Here is a 14,711-nt window from a genome sequence, read left to right on the forward strand (position 1 = left end):
CCACAATCTAGGCCCATAATCACTGTGTATCCACCATGTTTTACTCATTTAGTCCCTTTGTTTGATAGAAACCTAGATTGCTGCTGGGTGGGTAGTTCATGCCTATAATCCCAGCACTTTGGGAAGCTGAGGTGAAAGGATTGCCTGAGGCCAGGAATTTGAGACCAGCCTGGACAACATAGTGAGACCCCATCTCTAAAACAAAAAAAAAATTTTTTAAGCTTGGCATGGTGGCACAGGCCTGTAGTCCTAGCCACTTGGGAGGCTGAGGTAGGAAGATCATTTGAGCCCAGGAGGTTGAGGCTGCAGAGCTATTACGGTGTCATTGCACTCCAGCCTCAGGGACAGCAAGACCCTGCATCTATTAAAAACAACAATAAAAAACAAACCTGGCCGGGCATAGTGGCTCATGTCTGTAGTCTCAGCACTTTGGGAGGCCGAGGTGGGCGGATTACCTGTCAGGAGTTCAAGACCAACCTGGCCAACATGGTAAAACCCCATCTCTACTAAAAATATAAAAATTAGCCGGGCGTGGTAGCACACGCCTGTAATCCCAGCTCCTTGGGACACTGAGGCAGGAGAATTGCTTGAGCCTGGGAGACAGAGGTTGCAGTGAGCTGAGATTGTGCCACTGCACTCCAGCCTGGCCGACAGAGTGAGACTCTGTCCCCCCACCAAAACAAAAACAAAAACAAAAAAAAACAACACCTGAGATTGCCTACAACTCTTCACTGCCATAAAAAATGATAAAATAAGCAAATTCATAGATTGTTATAAAAATTCCCCTGGGTGACTGGGCACGGTGGCTCACGCTTATAATCCCAGCACTTTGGGAGACCGAGGTGGACAGATTACCTGAGGTTGGGAGTTCAAGACCAGCCTGACCAACATGGAGAAACCCCGTTTCTACTAAAAATATAAAAATACAAAATTAGCCAGGTATGCTGGCGCATGCCTATAATCCCAGCTACTCAGGAGGCTGAAGCAGGAGAATCGCTTGAACCCAGGAGGCAGAGGCTGCGGTGAGCCGAGATCCCGCCATTGCACTCCAGCCTGGGCAACAAGAGTGAAACTCTGTCTCAAAAAAAAAAAAAAAAGAAAGAAAAAGCCCCTGGGCTATATAGCTATGGGCATGCTCACATTTGCCAACTATTGCAGGTTACTTTTCAGAATGGCTGTAACATTTACTATTGTATTGTATTTACTATTAGTATTGTAACAATTACTATTGCTAGTGAACAAGAACTCACAGCCTCATCCTCACCAGTTGGTGTGATGTGGCATGACCCATCTTTCTAATTTTTGCCAGTTTGATGGATGTAAAATGGCAGCTCTTGGTTGCTTTGATTTGCTTGTCTCTGATTATAATTATATTTGAACCTTTTCATTTCTTTCTTTGTATGTAACAGTATATAAACTTTTTTAGTATGTGAAACTAAGGTATCTGTATTCTTTACCCATTTTTAAATTTTTTATTTTCAATGGTATTGATCTGCAGAAACTTTGTATATTCTAGATATTAATCCTTTGCTTAAAACATTGTAAATATCTTCTCTCAGTCTGTCACCTTTCTGTTAACTTTATCTGTGATGTCATTATTTAAGCAGATGTCCTAAATTTTGACGGTATTATGGTTTGGAATCTTGTTTCTTTGTTTTTCTTTTTGAGCCAGAGTCTTACTCTTTCCCCCAGGCTGGAGTAAAGTGGTAGGATCTCAGGTCACTGCAACCTCTGCCTCGTGGGTTCAAGCGATTCTCATGCCTTAGCCTCCTGAGTAGCTGAGACCATACGTGTGCGCCACCACGCCTGGCTAAATTTTTTTACTTTTAGTAGAGACAGGATTTTACTATGTTGGTCAGGCTGGTCTTGAACTCCTGAGCTCAGGCAATCCTCTCGCCTCATTCTCCCAAAATGCTAGGATTATAGGCATGAGCCATGGTGCCCGGCCTAGGATTTTGTTTAGGAAGTCTTTATTTACCCCTAGGGAACACAGATTTTCCTTCTTAGCTTTATAGTTTTAACTTTCATATTTAGGTCTTTAATCCATCTGGAGTCCATCTTCTAGGTGGTTTCAAGTAAAAATCCAGCTTTCTTCTCCCTGCAGTGAATTAGTTTTTCTACCACCATCTGAAAAACAATTTTCAGTGCTTTCTGATGCTACCGTTGTTACATATTAGGTTTCCTTGTATATACTTTATTTTTAAGCTCTCCATTCTACTTTTTATTTCTTTGTTTCAGTGCCAGCAACACAATGTTTTTATTGTTATGGCTTTATAGTAGGGCCATTTCTACCAATAGGGCAGGTACCCTTACCTTTTTGTCCTCTAAAATAGACTTACAGTGTAGTAATATTTCAAAAAATAATAATAAAGAAAAGAAAATAGATTTAGCATCCAGGCATGATGACTCATGCTTATAATCCCAGTACTTTGGGAGGCCAGGGCAAGAGGATCACTTGAGGCCAGGAATTCAAGACCAGCCTGGGCAACATAGTGAGAACTTATCTCTACAAAAAAATTTTTTTTGAATTAGCCAGGTGTGATGGCATGCACCTGTGGTTCCAGCTATGTGGGAGGCTGAGGTAGGAGGATCTCTTGCGCTTGGGCAGTTGAGGTTGCAGTGAGGTGTGATGACACCACTACATTCCAGCCTGGGTGGCACACTGAGACCCTGTCTCAACAACAACACAAATGTAGACTGGGTTTTCATAGGCCTTTATTCTTTCATATTCATTTTAGAGTAAGTTGTAGATTCTCAACATTACTACTGGAATTTTTATTGGAACTTCATTGAATATGAATAGATTAATTTGAAAGAGAACCAGCATCTTTTCATGGAACACCCCCTGCCCAGAATTCAGTGTGGCTGGCTTTCTTCACCTTTTAGGTCTCTGCTAAAATGTCAGAGAAGAGTCCCTGACCATCCAGAATTAAGTAGCAAACTCATTCTCTACTCTCTATCTCTCTATCCCTTTATCTTTTTTTTTTTTTTTTTTTTTTTTGAGACAGAGTCTCACTTTGTTTCCCAGGCTGGAGTACAGTGGCACCATCTGGACTCACTACAACCTCCGCCTCCCGGGTTCAAGTGATTCTCCTGCCTCAGCCTCCCAAGTAGCTGGGATTACAGGCATGCACAACCATGTCCAGCTAATTTTTATATTTTTAGTAGAGTTAGGGTTTCACCATGTTGGCCAGGCTGGTCTCGAACTCCTGACCTCAAGCAATCCACCTGTCTCAGCCTCCCAAAGTGCTGGGATTACAGGCATGAGCCATCACACCCAGCCTATCTCTTTATTTATTTTTTCATAGCATTTATTACTATCTGACTTTGTTATTTTTTATTTTTGTCTTTTGAGACAGAATTTCGCTCTTGTTGCCCAGACTAGAGTGCAATGGTGTGATCTTGGCTCACCGCATTGTCCACCTCCCAGGTTCAAGGGATTCTCCTGCCTCAGCCTCCCAAGTAGCTGGGATTACAGGCATGCACCACCATGCCTGGCTAATTTTGTGTTTTTAGTAGAGACAGGGTTTCTCCGTGTTGGTCAGGCTGGTCTCGAACTCCCGACCTCAAGTGATCTGCCCACCTCGGCCTCCCAAAGTGCTGGGATTACAGCCATGAGCCACCGCGCCTGGCCCAGTTTTAGTATTATGAGCAAGACTGTATGCTTCCTAAGGAGAGGAGCTGTGTTTTGTAGTATAGCATAAGGATTAAGAGCACAAACTTTGGAATCTTAGGTTTAAATCTAAACTCCACGGCATGTATGTTGTTCAATCTGGGTAAACCTCTGTGAGGCTTAGTCTTCTTGTCTGCAAAATGCCTATGATCATAGACTGTTCCTAGAGATTGTTGTAGAGATTAAATGAGATAATCCACTCATTTAGCACAGTGCCTGGCACATAATAATTGATCAATACATCAATATTTATGCTGGCACTGTGTTAAATGTTTTATTTAGCACTGTTCTAAATACTTTTTATTTCTATGAACCCCACAACCCCTACCTAGCTTAGTACTACTCATATAATGACCTTTCAAATAGTTGTTGAGTGAATGAGTGAGTGAACTTGTGAATGCTGACTTGGACACCAAAAGAATCTTGCCTGTGTAAGCTGGTTTGTCCCAGGTTAACATTCCTCTTCAATGAGATGGTATGTATGCCATGAGGCTCAGCATCTGTAGCAAGCAGGAGGAAATTGTGGAAAGGGTAGCTTTTTGACCGTGGCTTTCCCCTTTTTTTTTTTTCTCTCTCTGCTGCCCAGGCTGGAGTGCAGTAGCGCAATCTCAGCTGACTGCAACCTCCACCTCTCGGATTCAAGCAATTCTCCTGCCTCAGCCTCCCACGTAGCTGGGATTACAGGCATGCACCACCACACCCAGCTAATGTTTTGTATTTTTAGTGAAGACGGGGTTTCACCATGTTGGCCGGGCTGGTCTTGAACCACTGATCTCAGGTGATCCACCCCTCTCGGCCTCCCAAAGTGCTGGGATTACAGGCGTGAGCCACCATGCCTGGCTTATTATTATTTTTTTTATTATTTTTTTGTTTTTTGAGACGGAGTCTCGCACTGTTGCCCAGCCTGGAGTGCAGTGGCTCGATCTTGGCTCACTGCAACCTCTGCCTCCCGGGTTCACGCTATTCTCCTGCCTCAGCCTCCCGAGTAGCTGGGACTACAGGCGCCCACCACCACGCCCGGCTAATTTTTTGTATGTTTTCTAGAGATGGGGTTTCACCATGTTAGCCAGGATGATCTCGATCTCCTGACCTCGTGATCCGCCCGCCTCGGCCTCCGAAAGTGCTGGGATTACAGGCTTGAGCCACTGTGCCCAGCACCGGCTTATTATTTTTTTTTTAATTTTTTTGAGACAGAGTATCACTCTGTCATCCAGGCTGGAGAGCAGTGGCACAATCTCGGCTCACTGCAACCTCTGCCTCCCAAGCAATTCTCGTGCCTCAAGCAATTCTCATATGTCAGCTTCCTAAGTAGCTGGGATTATAGGAATGTACCACCATGCTCACCTAAATATTTTGTATTTTTAGATAAAATTTTTAGACAGGGTTTTGCCTTGTTCGCCAGGCTGGTCTTGAACTCCTGGGCTCAAGTGATCTGCCTGCTTTGGCCTCCCAAAGTGCTGGGATTACAGGTGTGAGCCACTGCACCTGGCCAACTGTGGCTTTTTCACTCTGAAGAAGCTGTTCATGCTTTAGTATCCTAATTTATTTCTCAGAACTGAAAAAATGAATTTTAAAAAGTTGCGCTAGGCAAAAATGTTAAAATTTACAACATTTAAGGTCACAGAGAACATGGAGAAAGGAGTACATTTTTGGAGGAAATAAAAATCAATGCCAACTCTTCTTAAGCTCATCTAGCCTAAGAAAAGAAGAATTTTCACAAAGGTTTAGTATAAGGTGGCTTATCTTAGTGATGTGTGTGATTTAGCAAAAAATGGAAATAATTTTCTATTTTTTATTTATTTATTTTTTCGAGACAGGGTCTCACTCTGTTGCCCAGGCTAGAATACAGTGGCACCAACACGGCTTACCGTAGCTTTGACCTCCAGGCTCAAACAATCCTCCCACCTCAGACTCCCAAAGTGCTGGGGTGATAGGCGTGCACCACCATGCTTAGCGGAAATAATCTTGTTGTCTAATAAAAAGTAATGGAATAAGTAAATGAAACTGCACATCTGTACAATAAGATATAGCCATACAAAAAGAATTTGTAGAAATGAATTTAATGGAAAAATATTCCAGATAGGTAACTTATTAACTGTGTGGCCTAAGGCAAATTACCTAACTCCTCTGCCTTAGTCTCCTTATCATTAAATGGGATACTAATATTGCCTTCTTTATAGTGTTATCATGAGGTTTAAATGAGTTATTATATGTAATAACGTTTGGGATAGTACTTGGCCTAGAGTAAACATTATATACATGTAAGTTGTAATTTAAAAAAAGCTTTAAAATAATATGTTAATATGCTACCTTTTTACAGTACATGTATGTAGACACAATGGTATGAAAATAAATATTTCAAAACGTTAATAAGTGGCTCACACCTGTAATCCCAGCACTTTGGAAGGCCAAGGCAGATGGATCACTTGAGGTCAGGAGTTTGAGACCAGCCTGAGCAACATAGCAAGACCCTGTCTCTAAAAAAAATACAAAAATTAGCTGGGCATGGTGGTACACACCTGTAATCCCAGCTACTGGGGAGGCTGAGATGGGAGAATCACCTGGGCCCAGTAGGTTGAGGTTGCGGTGAGCCAAGATGTCGTCACTGCACTCTAGCATGGGTAACAGAGCAAGACTCCATTTCAAACAATAACAACAACAACAACACACACACACACACACACAAACATAAAACAAAGAAAGAGTATTGCTTTAGTAGGGGATTAAGAATGTCTGGGATTTTCTACCTTGCCTGTACCATGCTTGTTAGCCCTTGTGGCCAGTATATGAGTATGAAGGAGGAGTTAGCCTTCTCCATCTCCTTTGAAAAGTTATCTCCTCTTTTTTCAAATGAGAAAGGATCCCTAGGATGCTTTTAGGCAATGACAGTTCCTTTTTTTTTTCTGAGATGGAGTCTTGCACTGTCGCCCAGGCCGGCGTGCAGTGGTGTGATCTCAGCTCATTGCAACCTTTCTCCCAGGTTTAAGCGATTCTCCTGCCGCAGCCTCCCAAGTAGCTGGGATTACAGGTGCTGGCGACCATGCCCAGCTAATTTTTTGTATTTTTAGTAGAGAAGGGGTTTCACTATGTTGGCCAGGCTGGTCTCGAACTCCTGACCTCAGGAGTTCCCAGCCAACAGTTTCTTGACAGATCAGACATGGGGCCCAACAATAAAGAACCAACATTTAACTTTAGAGGCAGACAGGATGTGAGTCATCATGCTGGCCTTTTGTCAAGTTGACTATAATTGTTTCTGTATTTGTCCTCGATAGTATGAATGTGAACTGACAAGACTAATTTAGAAAAACAAATATATCAGAAGATAAACATTTAAATAAGTAGTTTCCTTCAAAGTATTTATTTTGATAAATGAAACACTTTAGCATTGTTCAAATAATCGTTGGATTTTTGGGGTGGGTTGGGGAGATGTCAAACAAATTGATTTCAAAATAGGTTTACAATACTATTTTAGGTATGGTATTTCTTGAAGAAAAAAAGTATACCTATTACTCTTGCTAGGTTGGCCAGGCTGATCTTGAACACTGGCCTCAAGTGATCCTCCCACCTCAGCCTTCCAAAATGCTGGGATTATACGCATGAGCCACCATGCCTGGCCCTAAAATGGAGGTATTATTATTATTATTATTATTATTATTATTACTTTTGCATGCAGTTTCGCTCTTGTTGCCCAGGCTGGAGTGCAATGGCGTGATCTCGGCTCACTGCAATCTCTGCTGCCCGGGTTCAAGTGATTCTCTTGCCTCAGCCTCCTGAGTAGCTTGGATTACAGGTGCCCGCCACCATGCCCAGCTAATTTTTTTTATATTTTTAGTAGAGACTGGGTTTCACCGTGTTGGCCAGGCTGGTCTTCAACTCCTGACCTCCTGATCCACCCGCCTCGGCCTCTCAGAAAGTTCTGGGATAACAGGCTTGAGCCACTGCGCCCAGCCACTTATATTTCTTAATAATAAAAATCTTGAAACAACCTAAATGTTCAACAAAAGAGAAGCGGTTGGCTGGGCATGGTGGCTTACACCTGTAATCCCAGCACTTTGGGAGGCCAAGGCGGGTGGATCACAAGGTCAGGAGTTCAAGACAAGCCTGGCTAAGATGGTGAAGCCCAGTCTCTACTAAAAATACAAAAAATTAGCCAGGCGTGGTGGCATGCGCCTGTAATCCCAGCTACTCAGGAGGCTGAGGCAGAGAATTGCTTAAACCTGGGGAGCAGAAGTTGTCATGAGCCAAGATCACGCCACTACACTCCAGCCTGGGTGACAGAGTGAGACTCTGTCTCAAAAAAACCAAAAACAAAAAAAGAGAAGCAGTTAAATAAATTTTGGCAAACCCATTTGGTGGAATATTATGCAGCCATTAAAATTATTATTATTGTAACTGAGTATCTCAGACTTAAAATGTATTGTGGTTTTTTTCCCTTCCTTTCCTTTTTAATCTTTTTTCTTTTTTTTGAGACTGCATTTCGCTCTTGTTGCCCAGGCTAGAGTGCAATAGCATGATCTCTGCTCACTGCAACCTCTGCCTCCTGGGTTCAAGCGATTCTCCTGCTTCAGCCTCCCGAGTAGCTGGGATTACAGGCACCCACTACCATGCCCGGTTAATTTTTGTATTTTTAATAGAGACAGGGTTTCACCATGTTGGCCGTGCTGGTCTAGAACTCCTGACCTCAGGTAATCCACCCACCTAGGCTTCCCAAAGTGCTGGGATTACAGGCATGAGCCACTGCACCTGGTCTTCCTTCTTAATTTTAAGATGTAGCCTTGAAACCTATTTTAGAATTCTTTTCTCTCCCTTTCCCACCTGACACTTTGTTGTACCATGCACAGCTAACTGAGTATATGTTCATTTAGAAATTCCAGGGGCTGGCCGGGCGCAGTGGCTCATGCCCATAATCCCAGCACTTTGGGAGGCCAAGGTGGGCAGATCACAAGGTCAGGAGTTCAAGACCAGCCTGACCAACATGGTGAAACCCCATCTCTACTAAAAATACAAAAATTAGCCAGGCATGGTGGTGGGTGCCTGTAATCCCAGCTACTCATGAGGCTGAAGCAGGAGAATCGCTTGAACCCGGGAGGCGGAGGTTACAGTGAGCTGAGATCACGCCACTGCACTCCAGCCTGGGTGACAGAGCGAGACTCCATCTCAAAAACAAAAAAAAAAAAAAGGAAGAAAAAAGAAATTCCAGGGGCTGATCTTGAAACTAACCAGGCATGAAGACCCAGCGCAGAATTCTTCCCCATGTTGAGATTACCTCAGTGTGGTTAATCAACAGTCTGGCTGCAGCTGAAATGGGGCCAGCCAGCCAGCACTCCAGGTGGACGATAACTCAACATAGTCATTGGAAAGAAACATACAGCCTGTACCCCGCATCACTCCTGCATGCTTCCCATACCAGTTTCCACTTTTAAACAACTCCACTTAGTCCAAAAATTAGAGATGCTTTCTTTGTGACTTGAGCCCAGCCATCTCCTCAACTTCTAGAATTTAAATTAAAGCTGCAGACCAGGCGCCTTGGCTCACACCTATAATCTTAGCACTTTGGGAGGCCGAGGCGAGCGGATCACTTCAGGTCAGGGATTTGAGACCAGCCTGGCCAACACAGTGAAACCCTGTCTCTACTAAAAATACAAAAATTAGCCAGAAATCACTTGAACCCGGGAGGTGGAGGTTGCAGTGAGCTAAGATGGTGCCACTGCACTCCAGCCTAGGCAACTAGACAAAGTCTCACTCTTAAATAAATAAGTAAATTAATTAATTAAAACTGCAGGCCAGGTGCAGTGGTTCACACCTGTAATCCCAGCACTTTGAGAGGCTAAGTCGGGAGGATAGCTTCAGCCCAGGAATTCAAGGCCAGCAACATAGCAAGGCCCCATCTGTACAGAAAAAAATAATAATAATAAAAGGCCAGATGCAGTGGCTCACGTCTGTAATCCCAGCATTTTGAAAGGCTGAAGTGAGTGGATTACTTGAGCCCAGGAGTTTGAGACCAGCCTGGGCAACATAGCAAAACCCTGTCTCTACCCCAAAATTACAAAAATTAACCAGGCATGGTGATAGTGGGATTATGCATAATTTAATTTTTGTCCATATTGCTTTTATGAGTTTTACTTCTGTGTGTGTTTGTTTTTGTGGGAGAGGGTTGAGACAGGGTCCTACTCTGTGGCCCGGGCTGGAGTGCAGTGGTGTGATCATGGCTTACTACAGCCTCTACCTCCTGGGCCCAAGCAATCCTTCCACTTCAGCCTCTCGAGTAGCTGGGACTGCAGGTGCATGCCGCCACGCCCAGCTAATTTTTAAATTTTTTTGTAGAGACAGGGTCTGGCTTTGCTGACCAAGCTGGTTTCGAACTCCTGGCCTCAGACGATCCTCCCTCCTCAGCCTCCCAAAATTCTGGGATTACAAGCATGAGCCACCTCATCTGGCCAACAGTTTCCTAATATCACATGATATCCAATTATTATTCACAGTTCCCTAATTGCCTCTCTCTATATATATATTTTAAGATATATATTTTAAGAGTTAACTCTTAATGCCCAGGCTGGAGTGCAATGGGAAGATCTCGGCTCATCACAACTTCTGCCTCCTGGGTTCAAGCAATTCTCCTGCCTCAGCCTCCCAAGTAGTTGGGATTACAGGCATGCGCCGCCATGCCCAGCTAATTTTTTGTATCTTTTTTTTTTTTGAGATGGAGTCTGATATTTTATAGATCCTTTCGCTCTGTTGCCCAGGCTGGAGTGCAGTGGCGCGATCTCGGCTCACTGCAAGCTCTGCCTCCTGGGTTCACACCATTCTCCTGCCTCAGCCTCCCGAGTAGCTGGGACTACAGGTGCCCGCCACCACACCTGGCTAATTTTTTTTTGTATTTTTAGTAGAGAGACGGGGTTTCACCGTGTTAGCCAGGATGGTCTCCATCTCCTGACCTCGTGATCCACCCACCTTGCCCTCCCAAAGTGCTGGGATTACAGGTGTGAGCCACCGTGCCCAGCCCCTCCCTCCTCTTGAGGATTCCTTTTGCTTTTCTCCTGTATTGACTTTCCTGTTTCCTGTGTCCCGAACTTTTTTTTTTTTTTTTTTGAGACGGAGTCTCGCTCTGTCGCCCAGGCTGGAGTGCAGTGGCCGGATCTCGCCCGGCTAGTTTTCTGTATTTTTTAGTAGAGACGGGGTTTCACCGTGTCGGCCAGGATGGTCTCGATCTCCTGACCTCGTGATCCGCCCGTCTCGGCCTCCCAAAGTGCTGGGATTACAGGCTTGAGCCACCGCGCCCAGCCGTGTGTCCCAAACTTTTATCTAAAGTTTCTTGAACTTTATCTGTGTTTGCCCTCTGGTTTTGGTAGACCATATCTGCCAGTAGTTTCTTGTGAAATGATGCATCAGAGGGAAAAATGTTTAGTTCTTGTATATCTGATTATGTCTTTACCCACATATTTGAATGATGGTGTTAATGTTTTAACAAGGTACAGAATCGTAGGTTGGAAATCATCACCTTTCAGAATTTTGAAGACATTCCTCCCTTCTTTTTTACTTCAAATGTTGCCATTGAGCAATCTAAAGCCATTCTGATCTCTGATCTGCTATGTGGGATTTATATCTTTTCTGTTTGGAAACTGATAGAATCTTGTCTTTGTCTGCAGGTCCTGACATGTCACAGTAGTGAGTCATGATATAGGTTTATTCTCATTCATTGTTCTAGGCACGCAGTGGGCCCTTTCAATCTGGAAATTTATGGAAAATGTTTTAAATTATTTTGTAATATTTCCTCAACTTTTTTTTTTTAGACGGAGTCTTGCTCTGTCACCAGGCTGGAGTGCAGTGGTGCGATCTCGGCTCACTGCAACCTCTGCCTCCTGGGTTCAAGCGATTCTCATGCCTCAACCTCCCGAGTAGCTGAGATTACAGGCATGAGCCACTACACCCAGCGAATTTTTGTATTTTTAGTAGAGACGGGGTTTCACCATGTTGGCCAGGATGTTCTCGACCTCCTGACCTCGTGATCTGCCTGCCTCGGCCTTCCAAACTGCTAGGATTACAGGCATGAGCCACTCTGCCCGGCCTCCTCAACTTTTTAAAATCTGTTCTCTCTCTCTTTTTTTTGAGACGGAGTCTTGCCCTGACATTCAGGCTGGAGTGCAATGGCGCTTTCTTGGTTCACTGCAACCTCCGCCTCCCAGGTTCAGTGAATCTCCTGCCTCATCCTCCCGAGTAGCTGGGATTACAGGTGCCCACCACCATGCCTGGCTAATTTTTGTATTTTTTAGTGGAGATAGGGTTTCACCATGTTGACAAGGCTGGTCTTGAACTCCTGACGTCAAATGATTAGCCTCCCTCAGCCTCCCAAAGTGCTGGGATTACAGGCATGAGCCATTGTGCCTGCCTTTTGTTGTTGTTGTTGTTGTTGTTGTTGTTGAGATAGGGTCTTGCTCTGTCTCAGAAGCTGGAGCGCAGTGGCACAACAATCATGGCTCACGGCAGCCTGGACCTCCTGGGCTCAAGCAATCCTCCCATCTCAGCTTCCTCAGTAGCTAGGACTACAGGGACATGCCACCACATCTAGCTCTTTTTTTCAATTTTTTGTAGAGACAGCGTCTCGCTATGTTGCTTAGGCTGGTCTCAACTCCTGGACTCAGGAAATCATCCCACCTTGGCCTCCCTAAGTGCTGGGATTACAGGCATGAGCCACCGCTCCTGGCCACTCTCTCCCTTTTTATCTTTTTCTTTTTTAGAGATGGGGTCTCCTTCTGTGGCCCAGGCTGGAGTGCAATTGCATGATGATGGCTTGCTGCAGTCTTGACCTTCTGAGCTCAAGTGATCCTCCCACCTCAGCCTCCCTTGTAGCTGGGACTACGGGCACATACTCCCATGCCTGGCTGATTTTTTTATTTTTATTTTTTGAGACGGAGCCTCATTCTGTTGCCCAGGCTGGAGTGCAGTGGTACGATCATGGCTCACTGCAACCTCTACCTCCCAGGCTCAAGTGATCCTCCTACCTTAGCCTCCGGAGTAGCTGGGACTTCAGGTGGGTGCCAGTGCACCCAGCTAATTTTCATACTTTTTGTAGAGAAGGAGTTTTGCCATGTTGCCGAGTCTGGTAATTTTAAAAATTTTTTTGTAGAGACAGAGTCTTGCTATGTTGCCCAGGCTGGTCTTGAACTTCTGAGCTCAAGAGATCCTCCTACCACCTGGGCATCTCAAAGTTCTGGGGATTACAGGTGTGAGCCATCATGCCTGACTGTTTCCTCTTTATGGAACTTTTATTCAGCTGTTGCACTAACTTGATTAATCTAATTTTCTTATTTTTTCTCCTATTTTCCATATCTTTGTCTTTTTGTTCTATTTTCTAGGAGATTTCCTCCACCATATGTTCTAATATTTCTACTGCACTATGATTTGTGCTTTCATATTTCTTTTTGTTTCATATTTAAGAACTTTTTCTTCTGAAAATTCTTTATTATTGTTTCTTGCTATTGTTCTATATATTCAAGTATCAGTTCTTCTCTTTTTTTTCTTTGAGTATATGCAGTGTTTAAAGTTTTATTCTCTCAGCAGTGCATGGTGTCTCATGCCTGTAATCTTAGCACTTTGGGAGGTCAAGACAGAAGGATTGCTTGAGCCCAGGAATTTGAGGCCAGCCTGGGCTACGTAGTGAAAACCCATCTCTATTATACAAAATAAATAAATGTATATATTTAATTAAAATAAATTAATAAAAAGTTTTCTCTCCACATTATCTCAATTTCCTACAAGTTTCTTTCTTTCTTTCTTTCTTTCTTTTTTTTTTAATTTTGCTAAGTGTTTTATAACCACAACAAACTGGTACAGAGAATGCCCTGTACAAAACACAATAAAAGTTCAAAGACCTAGGTGTTCCATTGGCAAGCCTGAAAATTTCAGTCTCTAGTATTTGGAATTTAGGGTGCAGTCCTTGTTTTTGGATGGATACTGGGTGTGTGGCACAGTCCATGCTTTTAACCAGATTTGAACAGAAGAATGGCCATTTGGCCCAGGTAAAAGTAGATGAAGTATTTGGTTTCGTGTGTCACATGTTCCTCCCCACGACGCAATGCCAGATGGGATTTTACTTCTTGTCAAATTCTTTCCTGATATGAGCCGCAGTGTCCTTCTCTATGTTACATTTCTCCAGCGCCTGAGTATCACACTCCACCGAGTCCTGTTGTCTCTTCTGACATGTCTGCATTTTTGATCACAGCCTTTCTGTCACACATGGTTACCATGGGGAAGGGGCCTGGCTGCCTGCAACGGTCTCCTAGGGGAGGTGCTAGTATCGCTGAGGGCCGGCTGGAGCTGCCGTCGCTATGGTATCTTGGCCCATCTCACGAGTTTCTTTCTTTTGTTTGTTTTGGTCTCTACCTTTTCTCTTAGAGGAAAGCCTTGTGTTTGGTAAACCTTGGCATCCTGCCCATGAATAAAAGTTGGGGACTAAAAGCTGATTGGAAGTTCTGTGCATGAAGATGGGAGACACCAGCCATGAGGTCATTTGTCTATGAGCCAGTGTCCCTTAGGTCACTGATCATGAAGAGCTATTTTGGGGGAGATCCCAGTGCCATTATATTTAGATCTTTCATACTTGGCTTCATTTTCCCCAAAGAAGAAGAGTCATTTGCCCAGCATTCTGGGAGCAGAGTGTAGGAAAAACCAACCAAATCGTAATTCCCCTTTTTTGAAATAGGGCCATTAACTGTGCCTGCTGACCCTTATTCCAGAGACTGTCTGTTTTACTCTCTCAAGAGAATAAACCTCTGTACTTCTGCTGAGAGGCTGCAGTGGGGGAAGTGAACTAGGTCTTCCACCAGTCCTTGTGATTTCAGCTGCATTTCACCCCTATTTCCAGGGTTATCAAAGGTATGTTAATTCCTTAGTATATCAGACTACTTCTTCACTTTCTCATTTCTGGCCGAGATGCAGCATTCTTGGGCCTGCCAGGCTTATTCCTACTCATCTTTTTTTCTACCTGGAACATTCTATTGCATTTACTGCCCCCATCATTACAAATATGGCCCACTGCAGC

The 14,711-nt window shown here is 44.0% G+C and overlaps 1 pseudogene; it reads right to left on the reverse strand.

Moving 5' to 3' along the window:
• Positions 1–13,650: 13,650 nt before the first annotated feature.
• Positions 13,651–13,908, reverse strand: LOC112612799 (annotated as a pseudogene).
• Positions 13,909–14,711: the final 803 nt, after the last annotated feature.

The sequence above is a fragment of the Theropithecus gelada genome, chromosome 1 (genome assembly GCF_003255815.1).
Source record: "Theropithecus gelada isolate Dixy chromosome 1, Tgel_1.0, whole genome shotgun sequence".
In the NCBI taxonomy this organism is placed as follows: Eukaryota; Metazoa; Chordata; class Mammalia; order Primates; family Cercopithecidae; genus Theropithecus; species Theropithecus gelada.